General features: G+C 40.5%; 1 protein-coding gene across 6 annotated transcripts in view; it reads right to left on the bottom strand.

Annotated features, from left to right (window-relative positions):
- Positions 1-26258, bottom strand: part of ATXN1 (ataxin 1) — a 275271-nt gene that overhangs the window by 190442 nt on the left and 58571 nt on the right. For 5 of the 6 annotated variants that reach the window (XR_010923744.1, XM_067568370.1, XM_067568368.1 and 2 more), the window contains one exon: positions 20923-21048. The gene's annotated coding sequence lies outside the window, so the exon portion shown is untranslated. Of the gene's footprint in view, positions 1-1816; positions 1972-20922; positions 21049-26258 lie in introns of all 6 variants that reach the window. The other variant, XM_067568372.1, reaches the window with a different exon arrangement.

Raw genomic sequence — 26258 nt, 5'->3', positions numbered from 1 at the left:
CACAGACACTTATTCTGTCATATTTGTGACTAGAGCAAAAAATAGCTTGCATCTGGTGGAGGGATTTGGACTTGACCTATGAAGCAGGGTTGCCAACTGTCCATAAATTTACGGATAGTCAGTAAAAAAACGTACAATTTTAATGATGTCAGTAAATCCGTAAATAAATTAAAATGTCTGTAAAATTGGGTAGAAATAAAACATATTGTATTTTGACATTGATTGTGGTCGTTCAGAATCACTTCTTGTATCATAAAACTATACTGATCATGACTTTATCAATTTTCTGTTTTCTATTATTGCACATGCCCAAAGAACCCAATTGATCAATTCACTGCAGCTAAAACAACTGCATAATTTCAAATTTCTGTGCACAGAATATCACGAGTGAGTACACACTTTTGTGACATTTCTGTATCATTTATGGTATTTTTAGTGATGTCAGCAAAACCGTGTCAGTAAAAAAAAAAAAAATCAACTTCAGATCTTCTCGTCGGTAAAAACGAAAATGCAAGGTGGACAACCCTGCCTACGAGATGAGGTCTTTTCTAGCCCAAATGGCATGAAATGATCATCCTGCTAGGATAAGCTTACACACCAGAGATGCATTCTTATCCTGGGCACAGGGGTTTGTGTCCAAAGTTCACACTGAGATCAAAAAGTGAAGGCTTTCACACCACTGCCTTATGTAGGAAGCAGCACAAAACTGCACCACCCTTGGAGGAGCACTGGAGAGACTGGCCAAGAGGTAGATACAGTCTCTCCCCAGTGCCGCTCCTTGTACACAGAGAAGTGAGCAGATTGCTCACCCAGATTTCCCAAATGTGGCCAGAGGCAGGAACCATATCATAACCCCATGGAAAAGGTTTTCTGATCTACAAGAAGGAATCCTATACCATTTTAGGTTTCCTGCATGGATAATTTGGGGACATGGCAGATGGAGAGGTGTGAGGGGAAATGACTTGTCAAGGCCATGCAATGAATCAGTGACAGAGCTGGGAATAAAACCAGGTCTCCTGACTGTCAGTCCTATTCCTATCTACTGGACTACACTGGTTTTCTATTAGAAATACGTGAATAGTACTTCAACTATTTGTAGTGAAAGAACATGAAAGCAACACCTACACACCCACTCTCACCCTCTCCCGCCCATCCTGGAGACTAAAAGAGAAAGAACAACTCTGCCATTTGCATTAAAACCTCTGTAAATATTGCTGCCATTTTAATGGATATTAATGCTGCATTCAGATGTCAGTAAATGAATTTCTCTGGTAACTGTGGCTATAATTTTAGCTGCTGTTTGCATTGCTTCTATCCTGTTAGCTATGCAGTTGCCCAAAGCCGCAATACTTTCAACTAAATTACCATGATTCCTGGTAAATGTCTACTGATGGCTGGTTTTTTTTTTAAACACACTTTTGTATTAAATAGCGAAACCCCTTTAGAAGGGTTATTATTTTTGCTGTGTAGAGTGAAGACACCAACAAACGTATTTAAATGTACTGTTGTGGCCTTCTCCCCCGACTCCCTTTCAATGCCTGGGCACTTTGTCCATTCCTAAGTCAAACACTCAAATTCAGTAAGTGGTCTGCACCTTGTTCGGGGCAGCATTCTTTTTGAGACTCCAGGGCTAATGCAATGTAACTATTTCTGTGGTTCACCAACCCATTACCCTATTTGATCTAGTCAGAATTAGTTTGTCATTTTCATCTGCTATATCTTGCATTTGCATGCGGTCACTGTATAGCATACAAAGCAGCATACAAACAAGAAAAATTGGCTATGCAACTATAACATACTCATACTAAGAGCCTACCTTGGGCAAGGGCACAATGTACCTTTCATATATACTTTCATTATGATGAAGCAGCAAATGTATTAAGAGTCAATTCGTCCCCACAGGAGTAAAGTTTCAGGCACAGCAACAATGGGACACCCAAGAAATTTAGGTGCTGACCAAGTCCAGTCCTTCTGTGTTAATAAAAACAAGAATCCTGCTGAGTCAAAATGCTAGGGCAATAAAATCAATCTACATCATCTCTTATTTCACCTAGTTTCTGCTCTGTTTCACCTGAAAGCAATTCCTTGATTTTGTATTTAGAATGCACACATTGATTTCTCACGCTTCATTCTGATTTAAAGATTGTTTTAATGCTTCCATTAACTGTATTTTGCTTTTTTCAGTTTCCTTTTGTCCCTCCCCCGCTTTCTTTTGTTTTTGGAAAAGGAGATAACTTCACTAGAAAAATCATCAAGAAGCACATGCATCCATCTGAACAATAGGCAGGGTTGGAAGAATTAGATTTTTACCAGTCAATGTGGGTAAAAGTTAAGTTCACTGTCTCCACGCAGCCTCACCAAAAATATTTCCATCAATAAAAACAGAAATGTACCGATAGACAAAGCAAGAAAAATGCTGTTTGAAAGTTCAGATTTAGTTTAGATTAGAGTTTGATTTAAGAATTTTTACTTTGTATATTTTGACATGTGATGTTGACAAGAGAGGAGACAGACTTCATTGCATGGCACTTTGCCAAGCTTTGGAGAGGAAAAAAAAAAAAGCATCAGTTTCTCTTTCAGACCACAGAATGAGCCAAGATGGCAGCCACATTACTCCAGGGTAGAGCTCAAAAGAGCAAGAGACCCACAAGGGCTCGATCCGGCTTGGTGTTGTGTGATGCTGAGCACTCTCCTTTTCCATTGAACCCAGTGATGGTGGAAGACGCTTGCAGGAGAGAATCCTAAAACTCTTGGGGCAAGGACTATCACTTATTATATGCTTGTACTGCACCTGTCCCAATGAATCCCAAACTTATTATGGCCTTTAGAAACTATCCCAATATAAACGTTAAATAATAAATAATAATAATCATGAATCCAGAGAAAAAAATGGCTTCAGTGGTTCAGCAATAAAAAAAAATGATGGGACATACAATAATTTAAATTAAAGCATAGTAAATGCAAACACAAATAGCTTTTAATACATAATCCCCCTCCCCCCCCCCATGCTAACGGCAAATACTAAATACCATAAATAATTGCATCAAAATAAGTTTTAGAAATATTTAATTCTAAATCATTCCAAGATTTGACTCATTATTTCCACCATTATCAGAATAAAATGAAACTGTATATTAGCCAGGTATCTTCTAAGGGCCTGCATCTGCTCTCATTGAAGTCAATTGCCCTCAGTTTCACTGGAAGCAGAATTGGGCCTATACTACTGCATTCAGTAATAAGTCTCTGTAAATGTCACGTTTTTATTTTATTAGTGAAAGCCACTTTTTATAAATTAACAATAAGAGCATGTTGTGTGTGTAATATTTGACACCCTGCCCCCGCCCCCCCCCCCCGCCCCCCCGTCGTGACTTGGAATTCCTGAAGATCAAATAAAATAGACTATGGAAAGGGAAAAAAATGCTTTGAAATACTCTTTCAGAGTATCTGCAGTAAGAAGACAACAGACAGCTGATTTGTTACAGACTGAGGACAACTACAAATGCTAAAGACCACAGCTAATTGAGTCTGACCATGAAAGGAATGCAACTCCTTCAATACTGTATCTACAGTAGTTAACTCTTTTGTGATTCAAGTCCAGGAGTACACATTGTTCTATTTCCTCCCATTCCTCTATTCTAGATTCTCTTTGTGATTCTTTATCAATGGAAAAATCGAGGGAGGGATTTCCAGCTGCAAGCCCAACAAAAAACCAGAAGGCTCAGTCTGATCTGCTTACTCGTGCTGCAAGAGGAATTTCAGTGCAGGAAATCAATGAAAACTACACAAAGAAAAAGTCAGGACCTAAAATTATTTTGTTATCGGAATAGCAAACTGCTTTCTATTCTGCAGTATGTTTCTTCCCTCAGACCACAATAATTCACTAGTTTAAATAGAGCTTCTTGTAGGCAAAACATTTGTATTAAAGGGCACTATCAGCTAGAATTCTAGGCAAATTTTTAAAATGAGTTAAAATAGTTCCAGACACTATACCTGTCCCTAATTCCCCCTTATAATTTTTATGAGTTTATATTCACAATTTCCTGCTTTAAAATAAAAAAAGTTTCTCATGCCAGGGTTGGAAGACATGAGTAACAAGGGAAACTGGGGAAACTGAGTAGACAGAGCGCTATCATGCAGTGAGGCGGTAACACAATCGCATGTCTACATTTGTGCATGCGGTTACTGCAACTGTCCATGCTATTTGGTTAGCTGGCATGTTGATGGCTATTTTGGTACCTAAATTACAGTTTTAAATTTAAATTTAAATATATGGCACTATTGAAAATGTGGCCATGTGCAGTAAGACAATTTTCAAGGTAGGTCAGTGAACAGGATTAATGGTCTAACAATGTCTCTAAATTACTAAATATATTTTGCTTTAACTCTGTTATTTTTTTATAAAATGAAATGTCTGTGGTTTAAAATGACTTTGTAGTCATTTTTAATGGAGAATACTTTTATTCATCTACTACATTATCCTTTCAAGAAAAATCATCATACTTGACTATAAGAACTTAATGAGGCACTAATTACTATTCTTATTTTTCCCCATTTAAAACTCCTTTGAGAAATGAGGTCAGAAATCCGGTTTAATATATGAGACACTGCTCTGAGTTTGCTGAGTTTGGAAGAAAAACTACCCAAGTGCGATATGTACCTGTCATCATTTTCCAGAAACGCTAGCCCTTTCCAAAACACAAAAATGACACAAAAGTAGATCTCAGTTAAAAATCATTCTCTACATTCTCTTCATTTCAATTTGTGAGTGGGTCTAAATGTTTCCTTGCCTTTCATTTAACAGTACAAAGACTACCTTTCCCACTTCAATAAGAGTTTCTTGCTTTTTGATATGCAATCTTCCAGAACATTATTTGAAGGGATGGTTGTACTCTAGGTTTATTTGTAAAACTGCTTATACAGAGTCTCACTTCCATCAAATGCAATAGTACAATGCAAGTGCAACTCCACCTTTCTTCTGCAGAGACCCTGACAGAGCCATGGCTTCCTGCCAGCAGTTACAACTCTTGCTGTTCTTTGCAAGGAGCATGGTTGGCAAATTAGAGGATAGAAACATCCCCAATAGCAGGTAAACTCTTTTAGAACTTGTAAATGAATTTCAACATGTTAAAACAAAAAACAAAGAAAAAGCAGATATTAACTTTGTAAACTGCAGATATGTCCACAATATTTTCAGGAAATTTATGCAGTCACCCATGAACTTTATGTTGTATATGCTCCACATTCTGTACTGATTGCAATTATTTAAAAACTTCTTCGGGGGGGGGGGGGGAGGGGGGGGGGCGGCGCGGCGGTGGTTTCCTTTGGCATTGACTCTCTTTCACATTCAAAGGGCACATTTGACCTGCAGTCACAGCACAGGGGATAAATTTAAAGTTAAAAGGGCTGCTGGGACAAGTGCTATCGTTTTAGATAGCCTTTTTTTTTTTTTTTTTTTTAAAAAGGAAAACATTATTTTAATCACACATCTAAAAGAGCATGAGTAACAGTCCCAATGGGATAGAACAAATCGAGAGAGAAAGATCCTGGGCAACAAGCACTACTGTGCTGCATCATGTAACTAGAATGGTTCGCTAGTATTGGAAGATCCTACAGTCTCAGCCAGTCAGCAACTGAGAGCAACTGGGGATAATGGTCTGAGGCAGTTTAGTACTGATGCCTTAGGGTCCCAGCTGGGAGGCAGGCGGCAGCCGCCAGCTTTTGGGGAAGAAGCGCAGCAGCTGCCCACTTCCTGCCAGGTCCCAGCTCTGAGCTGGGAGGCAGGCGGCAGCCCCCCACTTCCCACCCAGTCACAGCTCCCAGCTGGGAGGCAGGCAGCAGTCGCTAGCTTCTGGGGGAGGCGGGAAGCAGCCCCCCACTTCCCGTGGGGGGGGGGGAGCTCGGTGGCAGCCTCCTGCATCTTGCAAGCTGGGCTCACAGCTGGGTGGCAGCCACCTGCGCCCCGGCTCCGAGCCGAGGGACAGCATCCCGGCTTGAAGACAGGCAGCAGCCGCCTGCCCACATCCCTGCGTCCCAGCCAGTGCGGAAGCCTCCTCTGCCCCAGCTCGGATTGGGTGGCAGCCAGGCGGCAGCCACCTGCAACTTGTCCAGGTGGCAGCCCCCCTCCCTGGCTCAAAGCCCAGTGCACAGGAAACTTGTCAATTTCACTGCTCTAGCTGAGCAGTGAAATTGACAATGATGACAGCCCCAGATTTCACCAGTTACCCTCTTTTCCTGTCTCTCTCTCTCTCTCTCTCTCTCTACCCCTTCCTCCTCTCAAATCTATGGCAAAAAATTTGACGTGGCGCTTTATATTCCCCAGCATTGGCATGCCGCTCAAAGCCTCCTAGCTCTGGCCAACATCACCTCTAGCCCAAGTACATACTTGAGTTGCACACCCCTGGTGTAAAAGTAGTAACCCTACTCACACTAGGGATCTGACATCTGTCATATCACGGCCTTATATATCAGTCCTTCTTCCAACATATAGCTCACTTTAGTCTGTAAATATAAAATCCCGTGGAAAATTGAGTGTTGGGGTATTTATTAAAATTTTCAGAAGTGAGGGGGTACTTGCTACTTAAAAAGTTGAGAAACACTGCTCTAAGAGACTTGTGCACGCATTGTTGTCTGTCCTATTTATTGCTATATTTTTACTTAGACTTGGTTTTCAGTGAAGGCCATGTCAAGTAAGCATTATTACTATAACCACATTACCACAGTCCCTCTGCAGATAAACACAGAACTTTCATTTATAGCACTGCTCCCATAGTTCATCAATGTAAAAGCAAAAGTATTCCATCTTAAACACACACACACACAAAGGTTCCAAAAGACTAAATACAAAAGCAAAAGCATCGCGGGCATCCACAATATTTATGTTACTTTCATCGTCAATGCCATTCCTGTAAATTTAGCAGTGTAGAAGACAACAAATTAATTCATATTACAAGGCAGAGAGAGTACAGTGCCTAAGGTCATTAGATATCATTTGAAATGGCACAATATCACATGCATTTAGGAGATAACATAACCAAGCAGATTGAGTACAAATCATTTCCAGTCATCATTTATCACCTTCACAGTTGCAGGCCCAGGGCAGTCAGTACTTATTCCAACTGTGGCCAAAACAATAGCACCAAACAAAGCATTTGATGCTAACAAGTATGAAACATTACAAATTCTTCAGTCGTATCTGAAAAAAGAGGGGGACCGCCCTCAAAAGCTCTGTGACATCAAGGATCTAACAACATTAATATTTGCAAGGAACATACATTCTAGGATATATTTATAGAGCATACTTTTCCAAAAAGAGAAGGGTGGGAGGGGAATGAAAAAAAGATGGGAGAATTAAACACACAAACAACAGAGAGAGAAAAAGAAATAAAATGGGGGGGGAGGGAGGGGGTGAGGGGGGCATGTTAGCTAAGAAACTCTGATCGCGTGAAAGTGTTTTACACTCATTGTAACTACTACTGGTGGTCATTTGGGTTCTGCTCATTTGTGGTTTTCAGTCTTTTATTTCGCAATTTAACTTGCTCTTTTATATAGTCTCCAGAAGGGCCTGGTTCGCAGCCTGAAAGCCAGTTCTCTCTGGGTTCGTCTGCATGGGGATCAATGCCCCATGCCCGGCTGACTAGCCTGGGTCAGCTGACTCGGGCTTGCGGGGCCTCCAGGGCTAAAAACTGTTGCGTAGAATGTTTTGGCTTGGGCTGCAGCTCAAGCTCTGGGACCCTCCACTTTCACAGGGTCCCAAAGTCTGAGCTTCTGCCTGAGCCCAAATGTTTACACAGCCATTTTTCAGTCCCGGAGCTTGAGCTTCAGCCAAGTCAGCTGACCCGGGGCAGCCATGTAGAGGTAGTCTTAGTAACAGATAAATTCAGCCCTTTCTATGCTGATGGAACACCAACTGTTTTCCACACGGCACTATTGTTAAAGGTAACCTACAGAGTGGATGAAGAATTGGGGGTAGAGTGTTGCTCTTACTTTTAATTCTTTATAAGGTGGAGCAGCACAAGGGGTGTGAAAGTGGCCACTACACATTTGTTTGTGTGTGGTAACAATAAGGACCGGCTGGTAGGCTTTTGCTAACAGTTTTCTGGTTGGTTTTGCACAGCTATTTAACATAATGCACATGGCATACGATAACATACAGTATCTGTGCCTGGGGTCTCAGCTAGCAAAGCAAGCTTTTACAATGAATTTCCTGATTTCTTTTCACTCCCATTTCCCCCTCCTCCCTTTACCATGTATTAACTTACAGCAGAACTTTGCTCATTTACATTAATGACTGAGATACCCATTCCAAGTTAATGGATGAATCATTACTTTAAATTAATTAGTGAACAAGCAATAGAAAAAAGCAAGCGTCACAAAATATATTTTAATTGGAGTTTTAATTATTTAGGCTAATACCTCATAATGTACTACTAAATGTGCTGTAGTATATTGTGTACAAATATTAAAAAGTCTTAGACTCCAATTCAGGAAATCATCTCTGTTCAGAACTGCATTTAAGCATCTGCTTAACATAAACACCTCTTTGACTTCAATAGGATTTAAAGTGTTATCTTGAATTGGGGTGGACTTAAGCACAGGTGTATGTGTTTTCCTGAATCAGGACCTTAGGATTGGGAAAAAACACAACTGTACTTGACTATTTAATCTACACTGAGAAGGGGAGATGAGTTATATAGTGTGAAGATGAGCAATGTTGTACTGTAGTCATTTGCATGGAAATTATAAATAAAACATTGTTATTCCGACTTTGTGAAGATATTCATTTTACATTCCAATCTATTTAATGTAAGATTTACATGACAGTGAAAATCCTTTTATTGTACATAATACCTAAAGACTTTTTGAATGTGACAAGCAAATTAGTTCACATCAGAACTATGTATTATTGTTCTCTAATCACAACACATTCTGTGCATATATCTTTCATGTACTGTGAAGTGCTGTCCATACGCAGGAATGACATAGAATAGACTCAATTATAACATGAGCAATGTCAACAGGAAAAGCACAACAAAACTCTCACAACTTCGTCATTTCTGCATCTCTTTCATTCACTGATACTTCAGGTGGCTGGTTATTGCTGCCATGAATCCTAGCAACTTAGCAAAAGACGTGTTTTATTTGGAATTCAAAATTTCAAAAAGCAGCCAGGAGAAAAAAATATAATGATATTTGTCTGGCTGCAACATTAAATAGGAATTTGTTCTTATATCAAGGATACATTGCAGCCTAAAACTGTCAGATCTAATACTAAAAAGGGAAATGTAGATATTAACCACAGTGATATTATAAAGGTTTTACTAAAAATAATATTACCACGCATATAAGCAATATAATTCCACCTGGAGAGCTTCCACCCAAGGAAAAAAATGAAGTGTAATTCACCATGGTGTTACTCCAGTTTTATACTGATGTAACTGCTGGAATCAATGGAATTACCCAGGCTACTCCATTCCCCAGAGATTTACAGTCATGCTTATGTTAACCTTGTGTGTACCAACATGCCATGTGCACTGAATGAACATATTTACTGTGACATGACAAACATCAGCAGCACAGGGTGTGCAGTAAACATAGCTGAAATCCTGGTCCGCTAAAGTCAATGAGAGTTTTGCAACTGACTTCAATGAGGCCAGCACACCAGCTTACATCCACAGGGCTATGCAAGTTGTGGCTTTGCCTGACATGCACTGCACGTCAGCGGGGCACTGAAAGGGTTAACAAACTAATGTTTTTAAATTATTTCTTAATCTCACCGCTTCCTTTATCCCTGCAACTTCCCTTCTTATCCCCTATATGTTGCCTCTTCTCCGCCAGTTGTTTTGTCTCCCCTTTCCCCAACCATGATCCCCTCTTGTATGTTCTCGGCCCCTTCTACTGCCCACACCCCAGTCCCTCTGCCACTTTCCCAACTGTGCCAGCTGTGCTAGGCTCTGCTCTGGTTGCTGGCAGTCAAATGAAATTTACTGCATTCCTGCTTTTGGTAAAGCTCTCTGAAGCAGGATTTTTGGCAATTACACTGGACTGTCAGCACCAGGAGCAAAGCTCAGAAACCTAGAATGTTTCTGTCTGAAATGTCTATCTGTACTTCAATTCACAAAAAACATCAGTACCAGCAATGATATTATGAAGGCGCCAGTAGCAACTGCACAACTAAGGTTAATTTGAAATTTGTAGTTTAAAGCAGACCTTAAAATCCTTCCATTCCATTCAATCTCCAAACTTGACCCAATAACTCTTCACAGAACAACCATATTTCCAATGTCAATTTTTAGTAAGATATTTGCTACCTTTGGCAGACAAAACATTTTTAAATGCTCCCTTTGTTATAATTTTGCACTGTTTCCCGACACCTTTATTTGGGTTACTCAGTTAAACTGCCTCAATCCCCATGGGCTTCAAACGTCACACACACATTCTGATCACGTCAGACACATAGTTATTCCCCTCATTCCTGATACCTTCCTTGATTTGGCCAAGGCTATCCAACAACACTGCTTATATCTGACCTATATATCTTCGTACTTATATGGCCTCCATTACTACAGCATCTGAGTCCCTCTCAATCATCAGTGTATATCCTTACAACATCCCTGTGAGGTATGGGAACTACTATTATCCCAGTTTTATAGACTGAGAACTGGAGTGCAGAGGGGTTAGGTGACTTGCCCTAGGTCACATAGGACGTCTATGGCAGAGCCAGCGTCTCCTAAGTCCATCAGCTACTTGTGTTTTGGCAGACTTCCCTGATGAAGAAAGCTGATTGAAAAATGTATTTAAAATCATGTTAATTTTTCACCAAATTTAACTTGTATTTAAATTTTCTAACCTGCTCTGACCCTGATTCACCTGCTGTTGAGCGAGGCTGGAAAGCAGATAATTATGAGGTAGACTCCGGGGTGGAAGAGGAAGCTCTGGAGGGCCAGGCAGAATGATTGGTTCTAAAGAAGGCCTGAGGGGTTGAGCAGGGCTCCAGGGAGACGGATCTTTCCAACAGGGAAGTGCATGAGGTGGATGTAGCTAACTATTTCAGTGCCAAGGTTTCAGCACATCAAGTGCTCCACACACTGTAGCTGAGTCAATGCAATGCGGAGCCATGATAGCAGTGTGATGGAGAGCCCTGGATTTGCTGAAGCAATTGGCTCTTTCCTTTCCCACCCCAGTCCTCACTCAGGGAGTTCAAGTAAGGTTGCTTTTTAACATGACCCCATGCCAGCTTACCAAAATAAATAAAACACTCTTCAGCACTTGACCCATCAACTTCATTTGGTTCTAAAGTTACAAGGATCTATACCATTTAAACATATGAACGTGGACCAATGCACTGACAAGCTCCCCGCTATGATGCTAAAAATGGAAATGGAGCTGCGTAAGGAGGAGGGGAGGAAGGACAACTCCAAGAAATTTTTGGCTCATCCATTATTATTCATCAGTTTTTTGGAGCACAGAACGGAATGCTGTCAAGATGAAAATGACAGGATTGTTTTCTAATCTCTCAGTGATGTCAATTCTTTTAGAAGCTACAAGTGCTGAAAAAATTAGTGAAATTCTGAGAATGACTTTTAAGTTTTGGTTTTGGAAAAAGATCTAAAAAAAGACAATTGAAATTAAACTCCTACATGTGTGTATACATGTATATTTGATTACTGAAAGTATTAGCATTAGCAGTCTTGTGCCACCTATGACTCAGGCTTTCAACCAAGTGTCAGACGTGGAATCCAAAAGGAGCTCTGTGCATATATGGCAAACCTACTGCACTGTGTGATCCTTTTTCCTATATAGTAAAGGAGTCATCTGAAAAGAAAACCTAAGAAACACAAATAGAGTTTGACACATAGTAGCAAACTTAAACCTTTACAGCTGGCAGACTTTACTGTCCAATTAACTTTGGACAAACAGACAGTCCTTTCGGCAGTTTTATTTCTAAAAGCTTTCAGAGCAACATGGCGCTGGCTAAGTACAACAGCAGGAATGGCTTACATAAAATTCTGAAAATAACACATTCATTCTATAACGCCAACTCACTATTTTTAATTGTGGCTCATTAACGATGTAATAGAAGAAGAATTATGTTCACTTCCACTACCATTCCATCAATGCAGTGAGATAATAACGCTGCTGTGCCATACCGAAAGGAATACTTATGCTTTGTAATTTAAGTAATCTAATTGAAAGGCAGAACGCAGTGATTCATTCCTTGTTCTATCTGCAACTGTAATGTGTTTTTGACTATCACAGGGCCCAAGCAGGCACATAGGGTGGTTAATTTAAAATGCAAGTAAAACAGAAAAGGGAAGAGGGGGGGGGGGGAAATAGTCATTTCAAGCACTAAACTTCAAAAAAAAAAAAAATAATAATAATAATTTTTTTTTTTTACTGCAAACCAGGAAAGCTTTACAGAACAGCATGCAACTGCAGGCCTGCAAGGTAATCTAAACCAAAATCATATCAGAAAAAGAAGAGTGAAATTATACACAAAAAAGTTTGATCCTTTCTGTGTAGCACATTGTATTTTATTTGAAACTTACCAGAAAGCAAAATAATTTTTTCTCCATTTTGGGTTTTGGACCAGAAATGAAATGACTAGAACTACAGACTGGCTGGTTAGCTGGCTAAGAATTCTGGTGTCCAGAGCTGTTATTTCCTTTTGACTTAATTTCATCTCCAAATCATGCTTGGCTTTTCCTAACCATTTAAAAAAAAATAGGGCTAGATTCCTTTTGGAAGAAAAAAGTGCTTAAAACCAAAAATGTAGTGGATATCAGCATGGTATAAGGACAATGAGCTTCTAACATATTGTGCCACTTCACAAACACATATTTTGCCTATGTGCAGGACTGAGTGCAGATCTACACTTTGGAAACAGTCATAGTCAGTCAATAGTTTATCCCATATTTTTGATGTAACCATTTTCAAATCACAACAACAGAAAACACTTGGAAATTTGCATAGTATTGCTCACCGAAAAACCCCCAGCCTTCTAGAGTCACCTAATGCTACGAAAACACAATAATTGCTTTCTCAACAGGGACTATCGCTATCTGATGTGCTGTTGAGGTATATTTGTGTTGACAGACTTGGGTAGATATAAATAATCCAAAAGATATGCATGATGTATTATACTGAGCAGTATTTAGGAAAAAAAAAATCACATACCAGAAATTTGGGCCAAATTGGGATGAAGGCTTGTGGTAGCATCAGAATTGGAACAGCAAAATTTTATTGTATGATACTGGCATTTAACCCCCCAAAAATACTGCAATATTCTGCAGCAATGGTCCAAAACACTACAATTTAAAACAGTGTTACTATAGGACAGACCCTGGAGAGAGAGCATATCAGGCCTAATCCAAAACCCAGTGAAGTCAATAGTTGTCTTCCATAAACCTCATTGAATAGGCCTCATACAAACCACAGAGTAAACTGTGCATGCAAAGAAACGTCCACAAAAACTGCAGGGCTTAGGAACAGAATCTCCAGCCTCACCATCCTGTGCCTTTTGAGAAGCAAAGATGCAAGCACCACTGCAGCACAGAAGGGAAGTGGTGGGAAGATGTGGACACAGCCCAACTGCTCCTCACAACAAACAGTTGTGGATCCATGCACACTGTGGACCCTTTCGCTATGCCCTCACCACACCCACCTTCCCCCTTTGGTGGAGTGCAAAACACCACCATGGAGCAACAGAGACCCCTCACACAGGTTTCCACTGCTTGGTACATTCACAGAGAGGAAACAGGCTGTTTCCAACATGTCTGGGCTATGTATGGCCTTGCAGATCCACTTAAGTTTTGAGCCGTTACTCAAGTAAATTTTCAAAAGAATATTTTGCATTTTATCTAAAACCCCTTTTATCCAGCACTCTCTGTCTATGTGCTTCACAAAGAACAGTAACTATTAGTCCCTTTTTAAAGATGGAGAAACTTGAAATGTACAGAGGGCAAGGGGGACATTTTCAAGGGCATAAATGGCCATCAGGTATCTCACTCCATTTGTGCCTTTGAAAATTTCTCCCTCAATGACTTGCCCAAGATTACATAGGAAGTCAGTGGAGGAATCAAAGTACAACCCACTTCTCCAATTCCAAATCCCCTGCAGTAACCACTGTACCACACTGCCTACTTTAAGGCTATTTCAATGCTTTTAACCTCAGATTAGTAGGATGTTCCTAAACACGGATTGATATAGTCCAGCAATACCACAGTCTTGATTCCTAGGTTCTGCCTCTTTAGAGAATAGACACTAGACTCTGTTGCACTGAATGACAGTAAAAAGAAAGGCAACTTACACACATGCTTTTCAGCAGTGTTTCATCATGGCAAAACTTGAGATGTGACTACCAGCATGTGGTATGGCATGGACTAGGAGTCAAAACATAGTCAAAAAAGACTTTCACTGACACACATGGCCCAAAATTCTGCAGTCCCATCTCATCCTTTGCAGAAGTAACATCTACTGCCTTATTCTGTTTCTCCTTCAATAGTTGGCCACAATATGGACTCTCAAAAGTTGGACAGCGAACAAACTAACTTCTCACAGTCCTTAGATATTCATGGTGTTATCAGTCAGAGCAAAGGAAACACAGAATCCTGAACATGGGTTTTGACAGATAACTAGATGATGAAATTATTTTCAAATGTTTTGTTTTTAAATGGCTTTGTTTGTAGTTTTCAGATATCTTATCTGTCCAGTTAATGACAAAGAATCTTTGGTCAAAATTATCCAATCTGAATGCATGAAGTCAATGGATGATGCAGTTGTGCAACACCTCTGGAAAATAAGGCAATCTATATTTAGGAGCTTAACTTTAATTACCCAGGGTTTTTTTGTTTTTTGTTTTTGTTTTTTTTGGGGGGGGCGGTGGGTGGGGAGCGAAATTGTCCTGAGTTTTTTTATATTTAATTATTTAAAATATATTTTAATTCACCATTTAAAGAAAAACTGCATCCATTCCTCTAACTGCAGTCCAGAAGTAGGATGTTGTTACAAGAAGTTCTCAGTTCATTCATGCATGCTGCTGGTGTTTCCTATCTTTTAGCATGTCAATATATCAATGCCAGCTTCCCTTTGCATAATGACATATATTATATTGTAGCAGGATTATATGTTACAGATAAAAATACTTTGTCTCACTGGAATCCATTCATTGGTTTATGGATCCAAAGTCCCACAGGAGTGTCACAAATCTACATAATGTCCCCGAGTGCTGGATTTGAACCTCTGATGTAGCTGGCAGATGTGTAAAATCACAAGTAGCCAGACAACTCCCTAGAAACTACACAGCTACAGAGCCTGAAGAGGCCTAAAAAGGCAATAAATGCACAGGAGGACAAACGAGAAGGGGAAAAGTGTGCAAAGACCCCTATATATGCAGAAGGGAGATCAAAGCCAAGGCAGTATGATTCATAGATTCCAAGGCCAGAAGGACCACGGTGAATGGTTAGTCTGACTTCCTGTATAACACAGGCTGAAGATCTTCCCCCAAATAATTCTTGTTTGAACTAGAGCAGATCTTTTTTTTTTTTTTTTTAATTTTTTTGCCAGGGATGAAGAATCTACCATGACCCTGGGTAAATTGTTCAAATGGTTAATTACACTCACATTTAAAAATGTGCACCTTATTTCCAGTCTAAATTTATCAAGCTTCAACTTCCAGCCACTGGATCTTGTTATACCTTTATCTTCAAGTCTGAAAAGTCCATTAGCCACATTTTGTTTCCCATGTGGAGTTACTTACAGACTGTGATCAAGACACTCCAAGCTTCTCTTTCTTAAGCTAAATAGATGGAATTCTTTGCATCTGTCACTATAAGGCATGTTTTCTAATCCTTTCATCATTCTCATGTCTGTTCTCTGAACCCTCTCCAATTTCCAACATCCTTCTTGAATTGTAGACACCAGAACTGGACACAGCATAATCCAGCAGCAGTCGCACAAGTGCCAAATACAGAGGTAAAATACCTGAGATTCCCCTATTTATGTAATCTGAGATGATGCTAGCCATTTTGGCCAAAGCATCACACTGGAAGCTCATGTTCAGCTGATTATCCACAACTCCCAAACCTTTTTCAGAGTCACTACTTCTCAGGATGGAGTCTCCCCCAACTCCCAATCCTGTGGGTATGGCCTCAATTCTCTGTTCCTAGATAAATACATTTCCATTCAGTTGTATTAAAATGCATATTGTTTGCTTGCGCTCAGTTTACCAAACGATCCGGATTACTCTGTATCAGTGACCTATCCTCTTCTTTATTTACCACACCCTAATTTTTGTGTTGCATGCAAACTTTATCAGTGATTTTATGTTTTCTTCCAAGTCTTTGATAAAAATGTTAAATAGTTTAGCACCAAGAGCAGATCCCTGTGGGACCCCACTAGAAACATATCTACCTCCATAGTCCCTCCTTTCCTCCAAACTCAAGACCACAAGGCAGCCAGGGCACCGCAAGTTTTTTATGTGGGGCAAGATATCACTCACTGTGGCATGGTATACTCCAAACTGGATTGGCCCATAGATTTTGGGCTTCATGGGGCTTTAAGGCCACACCACCTAACTGCTTTGTGACCCTGCAAAATCCTCCCTGGAGAAGGAAGTTTTAACTCCAGAAAGGGAAAGGGCCTATTTAAAAATACATCTGTGCGATGGTTGTTCAGAACCAGATAAGTGATCCACAGCTCCCTGAATCCATGTGCTTTTGCCATCAGTGTGCTGAAGAAAATGGCTTTTGCACTTATACAGAACTGATCTTGGGGACAGAAAGGGAAAGGTTAAGAGACAGGCAAAACCTTAGCACCGTTCTATAACCTGCGGGCTCTTCCAGTTTTATGCGTGAAGTTAAAAGTCACCCTCCACTAGAAATGGGCCTGAACCACAAAGTTCAGCACTGGATCCTACATTTCCCAAAGTTGCAAGCGGGCCTGGATCCAAGGTTTTGGATCAGACCCATGTCTAAGCTCTACTGGCATGCCTTTTAGGGCCTCTATAATGAAAAGCCTCACTGAGGGAATCGCAGTACTGGTTTCATTCATATTCACATTGCTCTTTTGGAAGACGTACACATGATTTAAAGAAAAGGTGTTGGAAACCTTTCAGATTTTGAATGTTTTGCCTTATGTGGTTTACAGCCCGAGTAGACAAATGTGACTTCAGTTTCAAGTCATTTAATTTTTATACAACTTAATAATAAATGTAAATGTAAGGTACTGCTCATCAGTATTAAATGGAACATACCCATCAGTGGCAATATAGGCAGCCTGCATCTCCCTGAAACCATGTATTGTGTTGTTTCATGACACTCTCTCTCTCAACCACACACAATAAAGCTCCCTATTCTCTCTCCTCAGCACCTCCCTTTTACAAAAGCTTACACTCACATATGTAAACAAATGAACAATTCTATTATGCATCTGGCAGCCTGCAGCTTTCCTTCTGATTCACAAAAGGCACACCACATTGAAAAGATCCACATACAGGAAAATCTAAGCAAGCATACATATTAGCAAACCTTCATTTCCACTTAATTCAAGTTGCTCTGGGAACCAATGCAGCTCATCCAGAGGGGGAAAAACCCTTTTCCATTAGTTGACAAAAAAGCAAACCAATGGCATCTTCCTTCAGAACCTACACTAATGTAATGGTCTGGACAACCAGGGGGTAGGAGGTAAATTGTAATCACTGTGCTGTGACTACAGCACATAGCGTTGCAGGAAGAGCAAGAAAACGGAAAAGAAAACTAGCACGTCTTTAATCCAGGAAGGGCTCAGTTCTCCTAATCCACTGCAAGTGAAAAATAACATGCAGAAGAAAACCAACCCCTCTGCCCAGTAGACATCCAAGTAACTAACATACACCATGGAATCTTATATTCTATACACACAAAAACGTGAACTATTTCTTTAAGTACTGACAAGGAATCCAGAAACGGCAGAAGGTGCCAAGCAATTTTTATGCATTTTATAATGTAGCTCCTGCTGCCAATGTATCTTCCTTTCACTAACACGCCTCCAAAAGATGGTCTTCCATGCCTGTATAAGAGGAAAACTAAATAGGACATTCCTGTTGTGACTGCAACAGAAAGTTGACCGAATGATTAAAAAGGTCAAACAGATGCACTATAATTCCTCTGTACTTTATAGCCCCCTTTATCCTTGGCTCAGAAGAGAAGAAGCGGCAATTACTTACATGGTACAGTAACATGAGTTTCTTCCACTAGTGTCGCTGTGGGTGCTCCACATCAGGATGTGCACGTGCCCATGCGCTCCTGAAGGGAGATATTTGTCAGTAGTGTTTGTGGGTCCTTGCCATTGCCCTAGAAAACCTCATGCCCCAATACAAGGGTATACAGGGATGGGTGAACCCACTGCCACTCCAGCTCCTTTTCAACCACTAAAGAGGTTACTTACCTTCTACCGTAACTAGAGTTCTTTGAGACATGTGTCCCCCACTAGGTGCTTCACTAGCTGCCCCTCCTTCCCCTCTGTGTCTGAGTCCCTTGCTGGACTTTTGCGGCTGAGAAGGAACTGGAGTGGTGGGGGGTCCCCGCTTCCCTAAATACACCCTTGTACCAGGGCACAAACAGGCCCATGGACACTGCTAACAAAAATCTCTGATCAAGAGTGCATGGGTGCACGCATATCTTGACAAGGAGCATCAATAAGGACACAATTTGAAGAAGATCTAGGAGGACATTGGGAAAGGAAAATGTGTGAATTACACAGGTCTCAGGTCAGTTCTACAAACAAAATAAAGACACCACGCTAGCCTGAAATAACTGCAAGATACAATAGTTTATGTTCCACAAGGGCTAGAAACAAATCAATGTTTTGTATCACTGGAAAACTATGAATATCAGATAGTCAAGGTGGGTTGTGAGATATCAGACACTAGAAGAGCATTAAATTGATTTCTCGTCTTCCTCTTGCAGTAGTTGAATCCCGACATGATTTTTATCAGCTGCTACCTGAAGAAAAGTAAGATCTAGAGAGCAATGCCTTATACCACCTGAAGGCATGGAGGAAACTAAGCAATTAGATGGAATAAAGTAATAATCTTCAGTGGTTTGCAAAGTTTCTTATTTATTGGACTAGTATGAATACTTTCAGGACTAGTACAGTTTTCCAAGTAACAGCCCCCTAAACCACTCCAACAGGAAATATTTTGATCCTAGCACTGAGCCTGTTGATTCTAAAAGAAACTTATTGGCTTCATTCCTGTGAAGCAAATATAGATCAATGTCCATGGGCCTGCTATGCTCTCCTCTGTTCTGCAGCACGGAGGGGTGCAAACATGTGCAAATGCCATCCAGATTAGCCCAAGCAATGAGGAGGGAAGAGGATATACAGTACATCTTACTCTTCCCCATCAAGCTGAATGCAGACCCCTGTAATCTTGCTGCAGGATTTTGAGCAACAGAGCTGGATGGGGTAGGGGAACTCGGAGCTGAGGAGTAACTGTTTATAGTGCACTGGAAATCCTCATGAGTGTTAAAGCTGCTCCTTGCAACAAGAACTTCAGCTCCATGGCTTGTTGACTCCCCTCTCTGAGAGATAATAGTGGCAGCATGACCAGTCATGCTACTTGAGGAAGGGGGAGTGAAGGGCAGTCATGTTTCAAGATACAGGTACACCACAGAGCTGTCCCAAGATCTGTTAGATTGATGTTGGGATTCCTCTGTGGTTCCTGCGCTCTCCATAGGCCTGATACCACATTCCCTGCCCCTTCCACACCATGACTCACCCCCGCACCATGAGGAGAGCACAGCAATTCATCCATGCCTTCAACTGTGCAGGTTTCTTATAGTAATTTTTCTTTTCCAACACATGTATGTGGAATGGAATAAATGGCTTTGTATTTCTATTCAGGAAGGAGGCCACGGGATTTTTTAATTGTTATTTATATAGTATTTTCAGGGATCACAGTTTTACAACTGAAATATATTTACCCTCTTACTCAATACAAAAAATGGGTCACTCCTTCTGAATGCGAGCAAAATAAAGGCCTGGAAAACGAAGAATAGAGATGAAAGATGAGGCTCTTCGCAGCAATTCATATTTAACTGTCTTTATTTTAGGAAATGCTAAAATAAAACAACACAAAGTAGTCTGAGTGACAGAATTGCTGATTTTGTTGTTATTCAAATACTGACGCACCATTCACAGCTCTAGTTCAGAAAGGGGACTTTATTTTATTAATTCTTTTAACTGCACCAGTTCAGAATGTCACCAACAAAGCAATTAAGCCAGTCAAAATATTGACGATAACAAAATTTGCAGACCTCTGTAAGAAGTCTGATATTCCAGTTGAAAATTTTTATAATATATAATTGAAAGGTACCTATTTAACATAAAAATACTACTGGAGACTGCCGTAAAATCTGATTACTAATGCCACTTCTACTAACAATAGGAAAATTTATACTATCCGGTATATTTTACATAATAGCTTTCTTTAGACAGGATCGTATAATATAGTCTTCAATCCCGCAAATACTTATGCATATGAATAACTTTAAATACGAGTAGCCTCATTCATCCAAATGGGACTAATCATTTGCATGAAGTAAACACATGCAAAAAAGTATCTGCTGGATAGTGTCTGCTCAGTTAACTAATTTCAGAAAAAGAACTACACTACATATTTTTGTTTACTTCTCTGGATTTGTCATTAACATTTTATGTTAGTTATATTTTTTATATATATTAAATGTGTATGTGTACACACACACACACACACACACACATGCGCGCACGCACGCACGCGCGCACACACACACACACACACACACACACAGAGAGAGAGAGAGAGTGTCATGTATCAATGCAGGTTAAAAAGATATCCTGAGATTCAAAATCTAATAATGATTGATTTACAATCGAATTTGTGCCGAAACTTTTCCTATCACTTACCTCAAATCATCTGAGAGTGTTTCAAGATGCAGTCATAAGTCTTTTTTTTTCCCCTCAACCCAGTAGACGTTGCAGCACTTTTTTCTGATTTCTTGTATTAAAACTTTTCCATTGTGCTCCAGGATACTTAAATGAAAACAAAACAAGAAACACTCAGAATGAAAATGTCACTTCAAGCGGTTGGTAGGTGGCTCAGGGGAAATCCCTGACCTTTCTCCAGTGTATATTTTATTACCTAAAGCAAGTATGTTAACTACCCAGAGTAGAAGCACTCTGATGACTGTTCTGTAGGCTGTACTTTTTTTCTAGTTGCTGTATACAACTTTAAAGTATTTTTAAAAAATCATGTTTTCTGGTAATACTGTAAAATACTATGATCATTAACGATCCAATGAGTACCTCATTCAACAGAATATAAAATTGCATAAGGGGAAAGAAGGAATCACCATAGATGCAAATGAGAAAAATTGATTCTGTTAAATAACAAACTGCTACAGTAGATAATGATAATTCATGATTATTATTTAAGGAAGCTTTATGGGAAGTTTGATTGACTGCCTAAAGATCTGCACTGTTCACTTTGTCACATTCATCTTTTTCTAATACTAATATGTGGGAAAATATCAGACCAGTCAGTAAATACATACGATATTTTTTAATTTATTTTCAAAAATGTATTTATTTTATTTACAACAATATTTTCAAACACAAGACAGTCTGCCTGAAAGAGGAAGGGAGGAAGGAAGGGAGGGTGAGTGAATAAGTGAGTGAATGAGTGAGAGAAACTGCTGACTGAGATCTGATGCAATTTTGATATTCCCCCAGTTACCAAAAAAAGGCATGAATGTTTTTTATTTTAAAGTAAGAGTTACATTAGTATGATCAAACCCCCTTTGACTTGTAGTAAAACAATAGACCAGATTTACCCTCATGTACAGCTATTTATGACAAGTATTCCTTTGGTCTAGTACATAAGGTTTAAGTACTAAGCCTGTCTCTCTTGCTGCATTAAATGAGTGAGTGCTTTCAACCAGCACTGAGTTTGTTTTCTCTTTGAGAACCTTCCATCCCATTTGCACAATCCCCTTTGGGTTTTGGGCATGTTAGTTATTGTTTTCTACTCAAATTTTAGAACTGTATTTGGGACTGTTATATAAATTGTATGAGCTAAATTCTCCCCTCAGTTACACCTATGCAATCTCCACTGAAGTCAAGGAGGTTTCACAATGTGACTGAGGACAGAATTTGACTTTATGTGCATTTAAGCCAAACTGTTTGTTTGCTTTTTCTCAGCTATGTCAGACAGGCAGCACTGAATAATTTTTTCCATTGCTTTTAATTAAGAAGTGGAGTTAATATCCATGTCTCTCTGCGGCTATGCATTCTTCAGCAAAGTGGTCAGAGATTCAAAAAATAAAACCTAGGATAGTGCATCTCCAGTTTTAAAAGAAACTGAGAGCAAAGACTGATGTACTTAAGAGGGGAAATACCCCTAAATCCCTTACTACATTTCTTTTCATACCGGCACAGAAACTGCATGCATTTCACCAGTCCCTAAAGATGTTTACCTTACATACAAAACACAAAACCTCCTGTTTAAATAACTGTAGCCTGCTCCTGCCCCCACTGGTCTCATCTGTGCATGACTTACTCACATAGATAAGCACTGATGTGAGTGACTGCACTGACTTCCAGGAGACTACTCTCACTCACTTTGAGTAGGGATTGCAAGTAGGCCCACTAACTCCCACTAACCTGTGGGAACAGGATGAGACTCTTTAAAGCTGAGAACCAAATATCGATAAGCCTGGAAGTTCAAAGTTAAGGAAGACAATCTGCCCATGACTCACCCCACTTAAAAAAAAGTATTAATTCAAGACAAAATGTAATGGACACGAGTTACTGACTGTCACCCTTTATTATGAACTTCCTGACTTCTCTCCATTTGTGTCACAGTCTTCATGTTATCAAATGTAAGGGATGGAAAGTTGTATTTTAAGATCATACAGCAACATAAAATCCTTTAATTCTTATTTTCAGTTTTAATATTTTGTTATAAATAATGTTCATTTAGGGCCAGATTTCCTGCTCTGCCACAGACTTCCTGTGTGACCTTGGGCCAGTCACATAACATGAATCATAGAATATTAGAGTTGGAAGGGACCTCAGGAGGTCATCTAGTCCAACCCCTTGTTCAAAGCAGGACTAACCTAAGTGCCTAAGACTTTCAGTGAGCTCCTAAAGCCCAGATCCTCAAAGGTATTTAGATGCCTAACTCCCAATGGGAGTTAAGCATGGAAATACTTTTGAAGATCTGGTCTTAAATCCAGTGAAATGGCTCCTAAATCACTTACATACTTAAAAAATGTTAATCTCAAACTTTATGTGCCTCAGTTTCCCATCTGCATAATGGAGTTAGTAACACTACCCTACCTCACACCGAGGACTTGTGAGAATACACAGAATGACGATTGTGAGGTGCTCAGATACTACGGTAATAGGAGCTAACGCCAAGCACAATGGAGTCCTGATCCACGACTAGGGGTCTGAGAAGCTACAGTGATAATTAATTAATTAACAACAACAAAATATATGAGTAAGCGGGTAAGTGACAGACATCCTTAACACAGGTCAGATAGCACCTGAATCAACAAAACAACCCACTGAAGTCCAAAACACCCCTTGTGGAGTGAGGTGCTACTCAAAGTAAGTAACAGTATCAGAACCTGGTCCTTAGAAAATAAAAACAAGGAAACTCTTTGCTGGATTGTGATTTTATCAGCACTACTGCCTTTTCCTGAGCTCTCTGAGCTAAAGAATTCGTGGAAGACTGAATGGTTTCACAATAGTCACAGAACTGTTTTACAGCTGCTTGAATACAGAAGCTGGTGCTTTAAGAAAAACACCAAGTATCGCGAGACTTCTGATAAAAATCCCGTGAGTTGACAACACTGAGTCTTTCTGCTGGCTTGCTTCATACTTGTGTTTGTCTGGGGGTGGTGTGTGTGCTAAACTGACCAAGACGGTTTTCCAACCCCATCAATTTGTACTTCATCATTTTAACATGTCTGACTACAATCAAAACCAGCGAAAACCACAGCCGTGGAAACAAAGAATCAAGAAAAGAAAGAAATTAAACCCCAGGATGCGCTACACAGGAAGAGCTAGATTATGCCTCCCCCCTGTGAGTGCATGAGGGCAGGGAAGAGAGTGTACAGTGAACTATTCCCCCGCACAATGTTTTCAGACATAATCCCGCTCCAAGTACTGGGGGACAGAAGGGGGAGAGATGGCTAGAACTGCCTGCACTACTTACTAGCCCCAGAGGTGATTCTGGACAGGGAATGGGCAGGGCAGCCATGGCTCCACTCACATGTGCATCAGGGTGCAGTCAGGGCCAGACTACGGCAATCCAGAGCCCCAGACACACTCCTGTGCCACCCGAGGAGAAAGAAATGGTGATGGCCAGTTTGCCCCCCCAGGCAATGGAGGGAGGAGCAGCAGGGTGCCCCTTCCTCCCCTCAAGCAATGGTAGGGCCTCCCACCTCAAAGAAGGGATGTGCTCTGCTCTGGTGGTGCATGTCGTGCTAGGTGGCTTCCTCTCTGGCGTTACTGGCGGCTGCTTTTCTTCCCTGTGCTGGAGGCCATCTGCAGACTCAGGCAGATATTGCTGCATCTGCTGCACTCTGTTTCCGACCTTCTTTGCAAACGTGAGGACAAGTAACATACCTTTTTTACTTTTATTTTTTAAAAACAAAAATCCTGAAGGCTGCGGTTGTCACTTTATCAAATGGCTTTCACAGCTGTGGCCCAAAGGCACACACAAGTTGTGTCCATGCCTTAATCCAGCCCTGGGTGGAGTGTTTGCTACTCATGTTAAAAGATGTAGCAAGACCTGCGCCGCACCATGCATCCCCTTGTGCCCAGGAGGCGTTGTCTTTCAGAGACGTACGCCGCCGCCACTCCCCCCCTCCCGTCCCCCGACACCACCACACGGTGGCCTCAGACATGGCCTTTGAATAGGCCTTTGCTTTAGAATTTTAGTCTAGGTACTCCTTCCCCACAATATCTGACATTTAGACGGCGGACATGGGGGAAATGAGGTCCAGTCCAGCTAATTCCTTCATGACTGCTGCCACTGAATTATCTGGGAGGTCCAGGTACTGAGGGACTGCAGAATAAGGCCCACAGTTCGCTTGCTTTAAAAGCCACTGAATACCAATATCTGAACCACTCTGCTGCCGCCTCCAGCTATCTGGGCAATCTGGTGCCAGGAATAAGATTCTTTCATAAAACTTTGATATGTACATGAAAAATGGTAAACACTATATTTAAAATATTGTAATTGTCTGAGGTAAAGTACACACAGTTGTTACACAGAAGAGGTAGCATACTGCACTGTAGTGGAATATGTAGAACCTGTGTAGCATCTGTATACCTAAAAGTAGGGCTTCTAGAAAAATTAAGAAAAAAATTGTGATAGATTCTGAAGGGAGCAGAGCAGTTGTCAGAGCCTATGAGCTTGAGGCTCCTCTGTCTCTTATCTCTGTCTCAAAAAGGAGCGAGCTCAGGATCTGTATCTTGAATTCTACCCCAGCTGCACGCTGGCTATGTCAGGCTGGATTTTCAGTAGCACATGTTTGTTTATTGACAGGCAGTTGTCCACAGAGTGAACAATCTAACTCCCTTAGTTATTTTAGAATACATTTGTCCTGGGGCCATGGAAAACAGGTAATTGCAGCAGAAACTTTCTGTAGCATCCTCTGTTGCAGGAACATCAGAGATCACACCATTAACATTCTTCAGTTCACTGGAGTTGATTAAGTTTCAACCTGCAGCAGCACCACAACTAGCAAGAGAAGATATTGCTTTTGGAGGCCAACAAGGCCATTAGTTGCAGTCCAGGAAGCAACAAAACCCTTAATGTGGCATAACAAGGACTTGGGTGCTAGAAGAATTGGTTGGACTTAAAAAGACTATTTAAGCCTAACCCATTCCTTTACCCAAGATGAGATACGATACGGAAGTAGATGGAGCTCCCATGTGAGCTGTCTTGTCATGTACTACTGTGGAGATTGGTAATTGTTTAGTGCTTTGTTATTCCTCCTGTCATCTGTATTTCCACTTCCTTTTCTTCAGCATGAATCACTTTACAAGAACTTCAACAAATAATGGGATTGATAATCAACTCTGTGGACTGTCAGATCTAGAAACCACGGTCTGTCACAATTATCAGACTGGCTCTCACACTTACCCTACTGGAGTACCAGCACATTTAAGATGTGTAATATAGCAACAAGTACAAACAATATCAAGACAATATCTCCACAACACCT

This window comes from Emydura macquarii, unplaced genomic scaffold, assembly GCF_026122565.2.
Source record: "Emydura macquarii macquarii isolate MOO-44397 ecotype Brisbane River unplaced genomic scaffold, CSIRO-AGI_Emac_v2 contig_2890, whole genome shotgun sequence".
Taxonomy (NCBI): Eukaryota; Metazoa; Chordata; order Testudines; family Chelidae; genus Emydura; species Emydura macquarii.
The sequence above is the reverse complement of the archived record's forward strand: the minus strand, read 5'-3'. Positions and strand labels throughout refer to the sequence as shown.